Genomic DNA, 15,341 nt, shown 5'->3' with positions numbered 1-15,341 from the left:
CTTCAACTCGAGGAATGAACTTAACTCGAGGAGTCATGTGGAGTCGGCAGGAGGAGTAGTTAGTCGACTCGTGGACTCGGACTTCAACTCGAGGAATGAACTCAACTCGAGGAGTCATGTGTAGAGTCAGCACGAGGACTAGTTAGTCGACTCGTGGACTCGGGACTCAACTCGAGGAGTGAACTCAACTCGAGGAGTCTTGTAGAGTCGGCAGGAGGACTTATTCGTCGACTTGTCGACTCGGGACTCAACTCGAGGAGTGAACTCAACTCAAGGAGACATGTGTAGAGTCAGCACGAGGACTAGTTAGTCGACTCGGGACTCAACTCGAAGAGTGAACTAAACTCGAGGAGTCATGTGTGTTGGAATCGATCTAGGGTTTGAGAAAAAGTTTAACGCTTCGTTAAGCGGCGGAATTTTAAAAATTTTCTTTTTAAGTAAAACTAGTTTTTACTAACCTAGACAAGAGCATGTGCATGTAAATAAAAACTAATATGAGCTATTAAAGTTACTAACCTTTCTTGAAGCTTGAACCTTGTAGAAGCTTTTGGAAAGTTGCAACGCTCGTCTCCCCTCGCAGCACGTCTCTCTTTCTTTCCTCGGCACCTCGAGCAACCACGAAAGTTTCTATCACTAAATCACTCGAAAAGAAGGAATCAGTGAGTGGGCACTTTTAAACACTACGACTTGAGAACGAGTCTCGAAGTCGCAGAGCTAAACACTAGGTCGAGTGAGGACCTAGGTGCCAAGACAAGAAAAAATCGAAAATAAACTAGAGAGAGAGAGAGAGGAGTTCGGCCAACAATGTCTAGAGAGAGAGTCTCTCAAATCTCTTAAACTTGGATGAATGAAATGTGTGGAATGAGGCTCCTATTTATAGGAGAGGTCTCACCTTCAATAAGGTAGTTTCCTCTTCTATAGAATATCACATATTCATGAGCAAATATTGCCCATTTCCCTCTTATTCCACACGGCCAAGGCAGCCTTCTAGAAGGCTTGGATTTGTTTCCTTTTATGTGCCTTGCCTTGCCTATTTCTTACTTGGCCGAAATTCTTAAGCATCCTTATGCAAATTTGTTTCCTCTTTTTCTTTTGGCAAGTATCTATATACATTTATGCACAAAATAAACTCTCTTTCTTTGGGTATTATGGGCGCCCAACATGTCTCTAGAAGGAGCTTCTAGAAGCTTCTTCATTTGTTCATAACAACATGAGAAAAGCCCATTAAGAATTTTCAATAAAATTCTTATGAAACGAAATTAATTCACAAGGCCCAATTAATCATATTATGGCCGAGTGACATTAAGTCATCAAATGACCTTGTCAAAATTTATTGACATCCATTTCATCCTTATGTCTCAAAAGACAAAAATACCCTTTCGACAATTTTCGTTCTTGTTTTGACTTAGCTTCCAGTTTAACTATTCCTATCGATGTGATTCGTGACAATGACCTCATGGACCCAAATGAACAAAGCTTGAGCTAAACACTTGGACTCAAAAGTTCACAAACCTTTTCCAAGTTTAGCTTAATGCCAACTGACTCCACTAAAGAGCTGACACTGAAAATCTCTCGGTTCAAATGAATTTATTTTCTACTCAAGAATTCACCTAATTATAATGAGCGGATCCACTGAATATTATCTATGCTACCCTTCATGAATGTCATCAGCTAGTCGAGATTTACTAAATTACCATTTTACCCTTCTAGCTGTTATTTCCTCAACTCCTTTGTCGCTTGTGAATAAGTTAGAAACAATGTATTGACGAGGAGCTAACAAGTCACATTGTTTCATCCAAAAGAGTCAGGACTCAATTTGGACACTGGCCAGTTCATTTATTCACACTCCAAGGAACAAAGCATGAGGTGACATACATTGCATTTCAGCAATCTTGTACATGAATTCCATATCTATGAGAACTTCACAAAGTTACTCATGACAGACTCACAACTTAGTACCTCACCAATAGGCCTTGTTCGGAATCACATAGTGAGTCCGAAATTTGACTTTTTCAAATGAGAATACTAAGGTGTGAAATGGCATGTCTCATTTCAGGATTAAGGTAAGCATGATGCAATTCATACATAGTGACTTCGAGACATAAGAGGTTAAATGGTTTGTTCTTATATTGTCTCTAGAAGTGCACTGGTCAATTCAGTACCTTCGGAAGATACCTAGAAGAACTATAGAGTCTCCAACTCTCAATGCCTCATAACCAGACATCATAGATTCTTCTAACAATCATACTGAGGTCAATAGTCCTTTGACCCTAAGATTGCGAATATATCGTTTTAAGCAAACTACGAAGAGTTTGTTCATGCAAATCTACATTTGTCTCTTCGTAAGTTGTTTAGTTTGTTTATGGACTAAAAGACTATGGTTTTATCATAAAGCTTCAGACAAGGAAGATTGAATGAACGTTTCAACTTTTTACTAATGACTAAGCAATTACAAGCAAGAGTCTTCATAAGACTATATGACATCAAATGTACATAAATAGACACTACTACTCTTCTTGTGGGCACCATTGACAACAATGTGTAGAGCCAACACGAGGACTAGTTAGTCGACTCGTGGACTCGGGACTCAACGCGAAGAGTGAACTCAACTCGAGGAGTCATGTAGAGTCGGCACGTGAAGCAGTTAGTTGACTCGTGAACTCGGACTTCAACTCGAGGAATGAACTCAACTCGAGGAGTCATGTGGAGTCGGCTTGAGGAGTAGTTAGTTGACTCGTGGACTCGGACTTCAACTCGAGGAATGAACTCAACTCGAGGAGTCATGTGTAGAATCAGCACGAGTACTAGGTAGTCGACTCGTGGACTCGGGACTCAACTCGAGGAGTCATGTGTAGAGTCAGCACAAGGACTAGTTAGCCGACTCGTAGACTCGGGACTCAACTCGAGGAGTGAAGTCAACTCGAGGAGTCATGTAGAGTCGGCACGAGGACTTAACGGTCGACTCGTGGACTCGGGACTCAACTCGAGAAGTGAACTCAACTCTAGGAGTCATGTAGAGTCAGCACGAGGACTTATCGGTCAACTCGTGGACTCGTGACTCAACTCGAAGAGTGAACTCAATTCGAGGAATCATGTCTAGAGTCAGCACGAGGACTAGTTAGTCGACTCTTGGACTCGGGACTCAACTCGAGGAGTGTGAACTCAACTCGAGGAGTCATGTGTAGAGTCGGCACGAGGAATTATCGGTCGACTCGTGGACTCGGGACTCAACTCGAGGAGTGAACTCTACTCGAGGAGTCATGTGTAAAGTCAACACGAGGACTAGTTAGTCGAGGAGTGAACTCGGGACTCAACTCGAGGAGTCATGTAGAGTCGGCACGAGGAGCAGTTAGTTGACTCGTGAACTCGGACTTCAACTCGAGGAATGAACTTAACTCGAGGAGTCATGTGGAGTCGGCAGGAGGAGTAGTTAGTCGACTCGTGGACTCGGACTCCAACTCGAGGAATGAACTCAACTCGAGGAGTCATGTGTAGAGTCAGCACGAGGACTAGTTAGTCGACTCGTGGACTCGGGACTCAACTCGAGGAGTGAACTCAACTCGAGGAGTCGTGTAGAGTCGGCAAGAGGACTTATTCGTCGACTTGTCGACTCGGGACTCAACTCGAGGAGACATGTGTAGAGTCAGCACGAGGACTAGTTAGTCGACTCGGGACTCAACTCGAAGAGTGAACTCAACTCGAGGAGTCATGTGTAGAGTCAACACGAGGACTAGTTAGTCGACTCGTGGACTCGGGACTCAACTCGAGGAGTGAACTCAACTCGAGGAGTCATGTAGAGTCGGCACGTGAAGCAGTTAGTTGACTCGTGAACTCGGACTTCAACTCGAGGAATGAACTCAACTCGAGGAGTCATGTGGAGTCGGCTTGAGGAGTAGTTAGTTGACTCGTGGACTCGGACTTCAACTCGAGGAATGAACTCAACTCGAGGAGTCATGTGTAGAATCAGCACGAGTACTAGTTAGTCGACTCGTGGACTCGGGACTCAACTCGAGGAGTCATGTATAGAGTCAGCACAAGGACTAGTTAGTCGACTCGTGGATTCGGGACTCAACTCGAGGAGTGAAGTCAAGTCGAGGAGTCATGTAGAGTCGGCACGAATACTTAACGGTCGACTCGTGGACTCGGGACTCAACTCGAGAAGTGAACTCAACTCTAGGAGTCAAGTAGAGTCGGCACAAGGATTTATCGGTCAACTCGTGGACTCGTGACTCAACTCGAAGAGTGAACTCAATTCGAGGAATCATGTGTAGAGTCAGCACGAGGACTAGTTAGTCGACTCTTGGACTCGGGACTCAACTCGAGGAGTGTGAACTCAACTCGAGGAGTCATGTGTAGAGTCGGCACGAGGAATTATCGGTCGACTCGTGGACTCGGGACTCAACTCGAGGAGTGAACTCTACTCGAGGAGTCATGTGTAGAGTCAACACGAGGACTAGTTAGTCGAGTAGTGAACTCGGGACTCAACTCGAGGAGTCATGTAGAGTCGGCACGAGGAGCAGTTAGTTGACTCGTGAACTCGGACTTCAACTCGAGGAATGAACTTAACTCGAGGAGTCATGTGGAGTCGGCAGGAAGAGTAGTTAGTCGACTCGTGGACTCGGACTTCAACTCGAGGAATGAACTCAACTCGAGGAGTCATGTGTAGAGTCAGCACGAGGACTAGTTAGTCGACTCGTGGACTCGGGACTCAACTCGAGGAGTGAACTCAACTCGAGGAGTCGTGTAGAGTCGGCAAGAGGACTTATTCGTCGACTTGTCGACTCGGGACTCAACTCGAGGAGTGAACTCAACTCGAGGAGACATGTGTAGAGTCAGCACGAGGACTAGTTAGTCGACTCGGGACTCAACTCGAAGAGTGAACTCAACTCGAGGAGTCATGTGTAGAGTCAACACGAGGACTAGTTAGTCGACTCGTGGAATCGGGACTCAACTCGAGGAGTGAACTCAACTCGAGGAGTCATGTAGAGTCGGCACGTGAAGCAGTTAGTTGACTCGTGAACTCGGACTTCAACTCGAGGAATGAACTCAACTCGAGGAGTCATGTGGAGTCGGCTTGAGGAGTAGTTAGTTGACTCGTGGACTCGGACTTCAACTCGAGGAATGAACTCAACTCGAGGAGTCATGTGTAGAATCAGCACGAGTACTAGTTAGTCGACTCGTGGACTCGGGACTCAACTCGAGGAATGAACTCAACTCGAGGAGTCATGTGTCGAGTCAGCACGAGGACTAGTTAGTCGACTCGTGGACTCGGGACTCAACTCGAGGAGTGAACTCAACTCGAGGAGTCGTGTAGAGTCGGCAAGAGGACTTATTCGTCGACTTGTCGACTCGGGACTCAACTCGAGGAGACATGTGTAGAGTCAGCACGAGGACTAGTTAGTCGACTCGGGACTCAACTCGAAGAGTGAACTCAACTCGAGGAGTCATGTGTAGAGTCAACACGAGGACTAGTTAGTCGACTCGTGGACTCGGGACTCAACTCGAGGAGTGAACTCAACTCGAGGAGTCATGTAGAGTCGGCACGTGAAGCAGTTAGTTGACTCGTGAACTCGGACTTCAACTCGAGGAATGAACTCAACTCGAGGAGTCATGTGGAGTCGGCTTGAGGAGTAGTTAGTTGACTCGTGGACTCGGACTTCAACTCGAGGAATGAACTCAACTCGAGGAGTCATGTGTAGAATCAGCACGAGTACTAGTTAGTCGACTCGTGGACTCGAGACTCAACTCGAGGAGTCATGTATAGAGTCAGCACAAGGACTAGTTAGTCGACTCGTGGACTCGGGACTCAACTCGAGGAGTGAAGTCAAGTCGAGGAGTCATGTAGAGTCGGCACGAATACTTAACGGTCGACTCGTGGACTCGGGACTCAACTCGAGAAGTGAACTCAACTCTAGGAGTCATGTAGAGTCGGCACGAGGACTTATCGGTCAACTCGTGGACTCGTGACTCAACTCGAAGAGTGAACTCAATTCGAGGAATCATGTGTAGAGTCAGCACGAGGACTAGTTAGTCGACTCTTGGACTCGGGACTCAACTCGAGGAGTGTGAACTCAACTCGAGGAGTCATGTGTAGAGTCGGCACGAGGAATTATCGGTCGACTCGTGGACTCGGGACTCAACTCGAGGAGTGAACTCTACTCGAGGAGTCATGTGTAGAGTCAACACGAGGACTAGTTAGTCGAGTAGTGAACTCGGGACTCAACTCGAGGAGTCATGTAGAGTCGGCACGAGGAGCAGTTAGTTGACTCGTGAACTCGGACTTCAACTCGAGGAATGAACTTAACTCGAGGAGTCATGTGGAGTCGGCAGGAAGAGTAGTTAGTCGACTCGTGGACTCGGACTTCAACTCGAGGAATGAACTCAACTCGAGGAGTCATGTGTAGAGTCAGCACGAGGACTAGTTAGTCGACTCGTGGACTCGGGACTCAACTCGAGGAGTGAACTCAACTCGAGGAGTCGTGTAGAGTCGGCAAGAGGACTTATTCGTCGACTTGTCGACTCGGGACTCAACTCGAGGAGTGAACTCAACTCGAGGAGACATGTGTAGAGTCAGCACGAGGACTAGTTAGTCGACTCGGGACTCAACTCGAAGAGTGAACTCAACTCGAGGAGTCATGTGTAGAGTCAACACGAGGACTAGTTAGTCGACTCGTGGACTCGGGACTCAACTCGAGGAGTGAACTCAACTCGAGGAGTCATGTAGAGTCGGCACGTGAAGCAGTTAGTTGACTCGTGAACTCGGACTTCAACTCGAGGAATGAACTCAACTCGAGGAGTCATGTGGAGTCGGCTTGAGGAGTAGTTAGTTGACTCGTGGACTCGGACTTCAACTCGAGGAATGAACTCAACTCGAGGAGCCATCTGTAGAATCAGCACGAGTACTAGTTAGTCGACTCGTGGACTCGGGACTCAACTCGAGGAGTCATGTATAGAGTCAGGACAAGGACTAGTTAGTCGACTCGTGGACTCGGGACTCAACTCGAGGAGTGAAGTCAAGTCGAGGAGTCATGTAGAGTCGGCACGAGGACTTAACGGTCGACTCGTGGACTCGGGACTCAACTCGAGAAGTGAACTCAACTCTAGGAGTCATGTAGAGTCGGCACGAGGACTTATCGGTCAACTCGTGGACTCGTGACTCAACTCGAAGAGTGAACTGAATTCGAGGAATCATGTGTAGAGTCAGCACGAGGACTAGTTAGTCGACTCTTGGACTCGGGACTCAACTCGAGGAGTGTGAACTCAACTCGAGGAGTCATGTGTAGAGTCGGCACGAGGAATTATCGGTCGACTCGTGGACTCGGGACTCAACTCGAGGAGTGAACTCTACTCGAGGAGTCATGTGTAGAGTCAACACGAGGACTAGTTAGTCGAGGAGTGAACTCGGGACTCAACTCGAGGAGTCATGTAGAGTCGCCACGAGGAGCAGTTAGTTGACTCGTGAACTCGGACATCAACTCGAGAAATGAACTCAACTCGAGGAGTCATGTGGAGTCGGCAGGAGGAGTAGTTAGTCGACTCGTGGACTCGGTCTTCAACTCGAGGAATGAACTCAACTCGAGGAGTCATGTGTAGAGTCAGCACGAGGACTAGTTAGTCGACTCGTGGACTCGGGACTCAACTCGAGGAGTGAACTCAACTCGAGGAGTCGTGTAGAGTCGGCAAGAGGACTTATTCGTCGACTTGTCGACTCGGGACTCAACTCGAGGAGTGAACTCAACTCGAGGAGACATGTGTAGAGTTAGCACGAGGACTAGTTAGTCGACTCGGGACTCAACTCGAGGAGTCATGTGTAGAGTCAACACGAGGACTAGTTAGTCGACTCGTGGACTCGGGACTCAACTCGAGGAGTGAACTCAACTCGAGGAGTCATGTAGAGTCGGCACGTGAAGCAGTTAGTTGACTCGTGAACTCGGACTTCAACTCGAGGAATGAACTCAACTCGAGGAGTCATGTGGAGTCGGCTTGAGGAGTAGTTAGTTGACTCGTGGACTCGGACTTCAACTCGAGGAATGAACTCAACTCGAGGAGCCATCTGTAGAATCAGCACGAGTACTAGTTAGTCGACTCGTGGACTCGGGACTCAACTCGAGGAGTCATGTATAGAGTCAGGACAAGGACTAGTTAGTCGACTCGTGGACTCGGGACTCAACTCGAGGAGTGAAGTCAAGTCGAGGAGTCATGTAGAGTCGGCACGAGGACTTAACGGTCGACTCGTGGACTCGGGACTCAACTCGAGAAGTGAACTCAACTCTAGGAGTCATGTAGAGTCGGCACGAGGACTTATCGGTCAACTCGTGGACTCGTGACTCAACTCGAAGAGTGAACTGAATTCGAGGAATCATGTGTAGAGTCAGCACGAGGACTAGTTAGTCGACTCTTGGACTCGGGACTCAACTCGAGGAGTGTGAACTCAACTCGAGGAGTCATGTGTAGAGTCGGCACGAGGAATTATCGGTCGACTCGTGGACTCGGGACTCAACTCGAGGAGTGAACTCTACTCGAGGAGTCATGTGTAGAGTCAACACGAGGACTAGTTAGTCGAGGAGTGAACTCGGGACTCAACTCGAGGAGTCATGTAGAGTCGCCACGAGGAGCAGTTAGTTGACTCGTGAACTCGGACATCAACTCGAGAAATGAACTCAACTCGAGGAGTCATGTGGAGTCGGCAGGAGGAGTAGTTAGTCGACTCGTGGACTCGGTCTTCAACTCGAGGAATGAACTCAACTCGAGGAGTCATGTGTAGAGTCAGCACGAGGACTAGTTAGTCGACTCGTGGACTCGGGACTCAACTCGAGGAGTGAACTCAACTCGAGGAGTCGTGTAGAGTCGGCAAGAGGACTTATTCGTCGACTTGTCGACTCGGGACTCAACTCGAGGAGTGAACTCAACTCGAGGAGACATGTGTAGAGTTAGCACGAGGACTAGTTAGTCGACTCGGGACTCAACTCGAGGAGTCATGTGTAGAGTCAACACGAGGACTAGTTAGTCGACTCGTGGACTCGGGACTCAACTCGAGGAGTGAACTCAACTCGAGGAGTCATGTAGAGTCGGCACGTGAAGCAGTTAGTTGACTCGTGAACTCGGACTTCAACTCGAGGAATGAACTCAACTCGAGGAGTCATGTGGAGTCGGCTTGAGGAGTAGTTAGTTGACTCGTGGACTCGGACTTCAACTCGAGGAATGAACTCAACTCGAGGAGTCATGTGTAGAATCAGCACGAGTACTAGTTAGTCGACTCGTGGACTCGGGACTCAACTCGAGGAGTCATGTATAGAGTCAGCACAAGGACTAGTTAGTCGACTCGTGGACTCGGGACTCAACTCGAGGAGTGAAGTCAAGTCGAGGAGTCATGTAGAGTCGGCACGAATACTTAACGGTCGACTCGTGGACTCGGGACTCAACTCGAGAAGTGAACTCAACTCTAGGAGTCATGTAGAGTCGGCACGAGGACTTATCGGTCAACTCGTGGACTCGTGACTCAACTCGAAGAGTGAACTCAATTCGAGGAATCATGTGTAGAGTCAGCACGAGGACTAGTTAGTCGACTCTTGGACTCGGGACTCAACTCGAGCAGTGTGAACTCAACTCGAGGAGTCATGTGTAGAGTCGGCACGAGGAATTATCGGTCGACTCGTGGACTCGGGACTCAACTCGAGGAGTGAACTCTACTCGAGGAGTCATGTGTAGAGTCAGCACGAGGACTAGTTAGTCGAGTAGTGAACTCGGGACTCAACTCGAGGAGTCATGTAGAGTCGGCACGAGGAGCAGTTAGTTGACTCGTGAACTCGGACTTCAACTCGAGGAATGAACTTAACTCGAGGAGTCATGTGGAGTCGGCAGGAAGAGTAGTTAGTCGACTCGTGGACTCGGACTTCAACTCGAGGAATGAACTCAACTCGAGGAGTCATGTGTAGAGTCAGCACGAGGACTAGTTAGTCGACTCGTGGACTCGGGACTCAACTCGAGGAGTGAACTCAACTCGAGGAGTCGTGTAGAGTCGGCAAGAGGACTTATTCGTCGACTTGTCGACTCGGGACTCAACTCGAGGAGTGAACTCAACTCGAGGAGACATGTGTAGAGTCAGCACGAGGACTAGTTAGTCGACTCGGGACTCAACTCGAAGAGTGAACTCAACTCGAGGAGTTATGTGTAGAGTCAACACGAGGACTAGTTAGTCGACTCGTGGACTCGGGACTCAACTCGAGGAGTGAACTCAACTCGAGGAGTCATGTAGAGTCGGCACGTGAAGCAGTTAGTTGACTCGTGAACTCGGACTTCAACTCGAGGAATGAACTCAACTCGAGGAGTCATGTGGAGTCGGCTTGAGGAGTAGTTAGTTGACTCGTGGACTCGGACTTCAACTCGAGGAATGAACTCAACTCGAGGAGTCATCTGTAGAATCAGCACGAGTACTAGTTAGTCGACTCGTGGACTCGGGACTCAACTCGAGGAGTCATGTATAGAGTCAGGACAAGGACTAGTTAGTCGACTCGTGGACTCGGGACTCAACTCGAGGAGTGAAGTCAAGTCGAGGAGTCATGTAGAGTCGGCACGAGTACTTAACGGTCGACTCGTGGACTCGGGACTCAACTCGAGAAGTGAACTCAACTCTAGGAGTCATGTAGAGTCGGCACGAGGACTTATCGGTCAACTCGTGGACTCGTGACTCAACTCGAAGAGTGAACTGAATTCGAGGAATCATGTGTAGAGTCAGCACGAGGACTAGTTAGTCGACTCTTGGACTCGGGACTCAACTCGAGGAGTGTGAACTCAACTCGAGGAGTCATGTGTAGAGTCGGCACGAGGAATTATCGGTCGACTCGTGGACTCGGGACTCAACTCGAGGAGTGAACTCTACTCGAGGAGTCATGTGTAGAGTCAACACGAGGACTAGTTAGTCGAGGAGTGAACTCGGGACTCAACTCGAGGAGTCATGTAGAGTCGCCACGAGGAGCAGTTAGTTGACTCGTGAACTCGGACATCAACTCGAGAAATGAACTCAACTCGAGGAGTCATGTGGAGTCGGCAGGAGGAGTAGTTAGTCGACTCGTGGACTCGGTCTTCAACTCGAGGAATGAACTCAACTCGAGGAGTCATGTGTAGAGTCAGCACGAGGACTAGTTAGTCGACTCGTGGACTCGGGACTCAACTCGAGGAATGAACTCAACTCGAGGAGTCGTGTAGAGTCGGCAAGAGGACTTATTCGTCGACTTGTCGACTCGGGACTCAACTCGAGGAGTGAACTCAACTCGAGGAGACATGTGTAGAGTTAGCACGAGGACTAGTTAGTCGACTCGGGACTCAACTCGAAGAGTGAACTCAACTCGAGGAGTCATGTGTAGAGTCAACACGAGGACTAGTTAGTCGACTCGTGGACTCGGGACTCAACTCGAGGAGTGAACTCAACTCGAGGAGTCATGTAGAGTCGGCACGTGAAGCAGTTAGTTGACTCGTGAACTCGGACTTCAACTCGAGGAATGAACTCAACTCGAGGAGTCATGTGGAGTCGGCTTGAGGAGTAGTTAGTTGACTCGTGGACTCGGACTTCAACTCGAGGAATGAACTCAACTCGAGGAGTCATCTGTAGAATCAGCACGAGTACTAGTTAGTCGACTCGTGGACTCGGGACTCAACTCGAGGAGTCATGTATAGAGTCAGGACAAGGACTAGTTAGTCGACTCGTGGACTCGGGACTCAACTCGAGGAGTGAAGTCAAGTCGAGGAGTCATGTAGAGTCGGCACGAGTACTTAACGGTCGACTCGTGGACTCGGGACTCAACTCGAGAAGTGAACTCAACTCTAGGAGTCATGTAGAGTCGGCACGAGGACTTATCGGTCAACTCGTGGACTCGTGACTCAACTCGAAGAGTGAACTGAATTCGAGGAATCATGTGTAGAGTCAGCACGAGGACTAGTTAGTCGACTCTTGGACTCGGGACTCAACTCGAGGAGTGTGAACTCAACTCGAGGAGTCATGTGTAGAGTCGGCACGAGGAATTATCGGTCGACTCGTGGACTCGGGACTCAACTCGAGGAGTGAACTCTACTCGAGGAGTCATGTGTAGAGTCAACACGAGGACTAGTTAGTCGAGGAGTGAACTCGGGACTCAACTCGAGGAGTCATGTAGAGTCGCCACGAGGAGCAGTTAGTTGACTCGTGAACTCGGACATCAACTCGAGAAATGAACTCAACTCGAGGAGTCATGTGGAGTCGGCAGGAGGAGTAGTTAGTCGACTCGTGGACTCGGTCTTCAACTCGAGGAATGAACTCAACTCGAGGAGTCATGTGTAGAGTCAGCACGAGGACTAGTTAGTCGACTCGTGGACTCGGGACTCAACTCGAGGAATGAACTCAACTCGAGGAGTCGTGTAGAGTCGGCAAGAGGACTTATTCGTCGACTTGTCGACTCGGGACTCAACTCGAGGAGTGAACTCAACTCGAGGAGACATGTGTAGAGTTAGCACGAGGACTAGTTAGTCGACTCGGGACTCAACTCGAAGAGTGAACTCAACTCGAGGAGTCATGTGTAGAGTCAACACGAGGACTAGTTAGTCGACTCGTGGACTCGGGACTCAACTCGAGGAGTGAACTCAACTCGAGGAGTCATGTAGAGTCGGCACGTGAAGCAGTTAGTTGACTCGTGAACTCGGACTTCAACTCGAGGAATGAACTCAACTCGAGGAGTCATGTGGAGTCGGCTTGAGGAGTAGTTAGTTGACTCGTGGACTCGGACTTCAACTCGAGGAATGAACTCAACTCGAGGAGTCATGTGTAGAATCAGCACGAGTACTAGTTAGTCGACTCGTGGACTCGGGACTCAACTCGAGGAGTCATGTATAGAGTCAGCACAAGGACTAGTTAGTCGACTCGTGGACTCGGGACTCAACTCGAGGAGTGAAGTCAAGTCGAGGAGTCATGTAGAGTCGGCACGAGGACTTAACGGTCGACTCATGGACTCGGGACTCAACTCGAGAAGTGAACTCAACTCTAGGAGTCATGTAGAGTCGGCACGAGGACTTATCGGTCAACTCGTGGACTCGTGACTCAACTCGAAGAGTGAACTGAATTCGAGGAATCATGTGTAGAGTCAGCACGAGGACTAGTTAGTCGACTCTTGGACTCGGGACTCAACTCGAGGAGTGTGAACTCAACTCGAGGAGTCATGTGTAGAGTCGGCACGAGGAATTATCGGTCGACTCGTGGACTCGGGACTCAACTCGAGGAGTGAACTCTACTCGAGGAGTCATGTGTAGAGTCAACACGAGGACTAGTTAGTCGAGGAGTGAACTCGGGACTCAACTCGAGGAGTCATGTAGAGTCGCCACGAGGAGCAGTTAGTTGACTCGTGAACTCGGACATCAACTCGAGAAATGAACTCAACTCGAGGAGTCATGTGGAGTCGGCAGGAGGAGTAGTTAGTCGACTCGTGGACTCGGTCTTCAACTCGAGGAATGAACTCAACTCGAGGAGTCATGTGTAGAGTCAGCACGAGGACTAGATAGTCGACTCGTGGACTCGGGACTCAACTCGAGGAGTGAACTCAACTCGAGGAGTCATGTAGAGTCGGCACGAGAAGCAGTTAGTTGACTCGTGAACTCGGACTTCAACTTGAGGAATGAACTCAACTCGAGGAGTCATGTGGAGTCGCCACGAGGAGTAGTTAGTTGACTCGTGGACTCGGACTTCAACTCGAGGAATGAACTCAACTCGAGGAGTCATGTGTAGAGTCAGCACGAGGACTAGTTAATCGACTCGTGGACTCGGGACTCAACTCGAGGAGTCATGTGTAGAGTCAGCACAAGGACTAGATAGTCGACTCGTGGACTCGGGACTCAACTCGAGGAGTGAAGTCAAGTCGAGGAGTCATGTAGAGTCGGCACGAGGACTTAACGGTCGACTCGTGGACTCGGGACTCAACTCGAGAAGTGAACTCAACTCTAGGAGTCATGTAGAGTCAGCACGAGGACTTATCGGTCAACTCGTGGACTCGTGACTCAACTCGAAGAGTGAACTCAATTCGAGGAATCATGTCTAGAGTCAGCACGAGGACTAGTTAGTCGACTCTTGGACTCGGGACTCAACTCGAGGAGTGTGAACTCAACTCGAGGAGTCATGTGTAGAGTCGGCACGAGGAATTATCGGTCGACTCGTGGACTCGGGACTCAACTCGAGGAGTGAACTCTACTCGAGGAGTCATGTGTAAAGTCAACACGAGGACTAGTTAGTCGAGGACTGAACTCGGGACTCAACTCGAGGAGTCATGTAGAGTCGGCACGAGGAGCAGTTAGTTGACTCGTGAACTCGGACTTCAACTCGAGGAATGAACTTCACTCGAGGAGTCATGTGGAGTCGGCAGGAGGAGTAGTTAGTCGACTCGTGGACTCGGACTTCAACTCGAGGAATGAACTCAACTCGAGGAGTCATGTGTAGAGTCAGCACGAGGACTAGTTAGTCGACTCGTGGACTCGGGACTCAACTCGAGGAGTGAACTCAACTCGAGGAGTCGTGTAGAGTCGGCAAGAGGACTTATTCGTCGACTTGTCGACTCGGGACTCAACTCGAGGAGTGAACTCAACTCGAGGAGACATGTGTAGAGTCAGCACGAGGACTAGTTAGTCGACTCGGGACTCAACTCGAAGAGTGAACTCAACTCGAGGAGTCATGTGTAGAGTCAACACGAGGACTAGTTAGTCGACTCGTGGACTCGGGACTCAACTCGAGGAGTGAACTCAACTCGAGGAGTCATGTAGAGTCGGCACGAGGAGCAGTTAGTTGACTCGTGAACTCGGACTTCAACTCGAGGAATGAACTTCACTCGAGGAGTCATGTGGAGTCGGCAGGAGGAGTAGTTAGTCGACTCGTGGACTCGGACTTCAACTCGAGGAATGAACTCAACTCGAGGAGTCATGTGTAGAGTCAGCACGAGGACTAGTTAGTCGACTCGTGGACTCGGGACTAAACTCGAGGAGTCATGTATAGAGTCAGCACAAGGACTAGTTAGTCGACTCGTGGACTCGGGAGTCAACTCGAGGAGTGAAGTCAAGTCGAGGAGTCATGTAGAGTCGGCACGAGGACTTAACGGTCGACTCGTGGACTCAGGACTCAACTCGAGAAGTGAACTCAACTCTAGGAGTCATGTAGAGTCGGCACGAGGACTTATCGGTCAACTCGTGGACTCGTGACTCAACTCGAAGAGTGAACTCAATTCGAGGAATCATGTGTAGAGTCAGCACGAGGACTAGTTAGTCGACTCTTGGACTCGAGACTCAACTCGAGGAGTGTGAACTCAACTCGAGGAGTCATGTGTAGAGTCGGCACG

Source organism: Urtica dioica, chromosome 4 (genome assembly GCF_054948205.1).
Source record: "Urtica dioica subsp. dioica isolate 48M chromosome 4, U.dioica_male_clone48M_v1_H2, whole genome shotgun sequence".
NCBI lineage: Eukaryota > Viridiplantae > Streptophyta > Magnoliopsida > Rosales > Urticaceae > Urtica > Urtica dioica.
The sequence above is the reverse complement of the archived record's forward strand: the minus strand, read 5'-3'. Positions refer to the sequence as shown.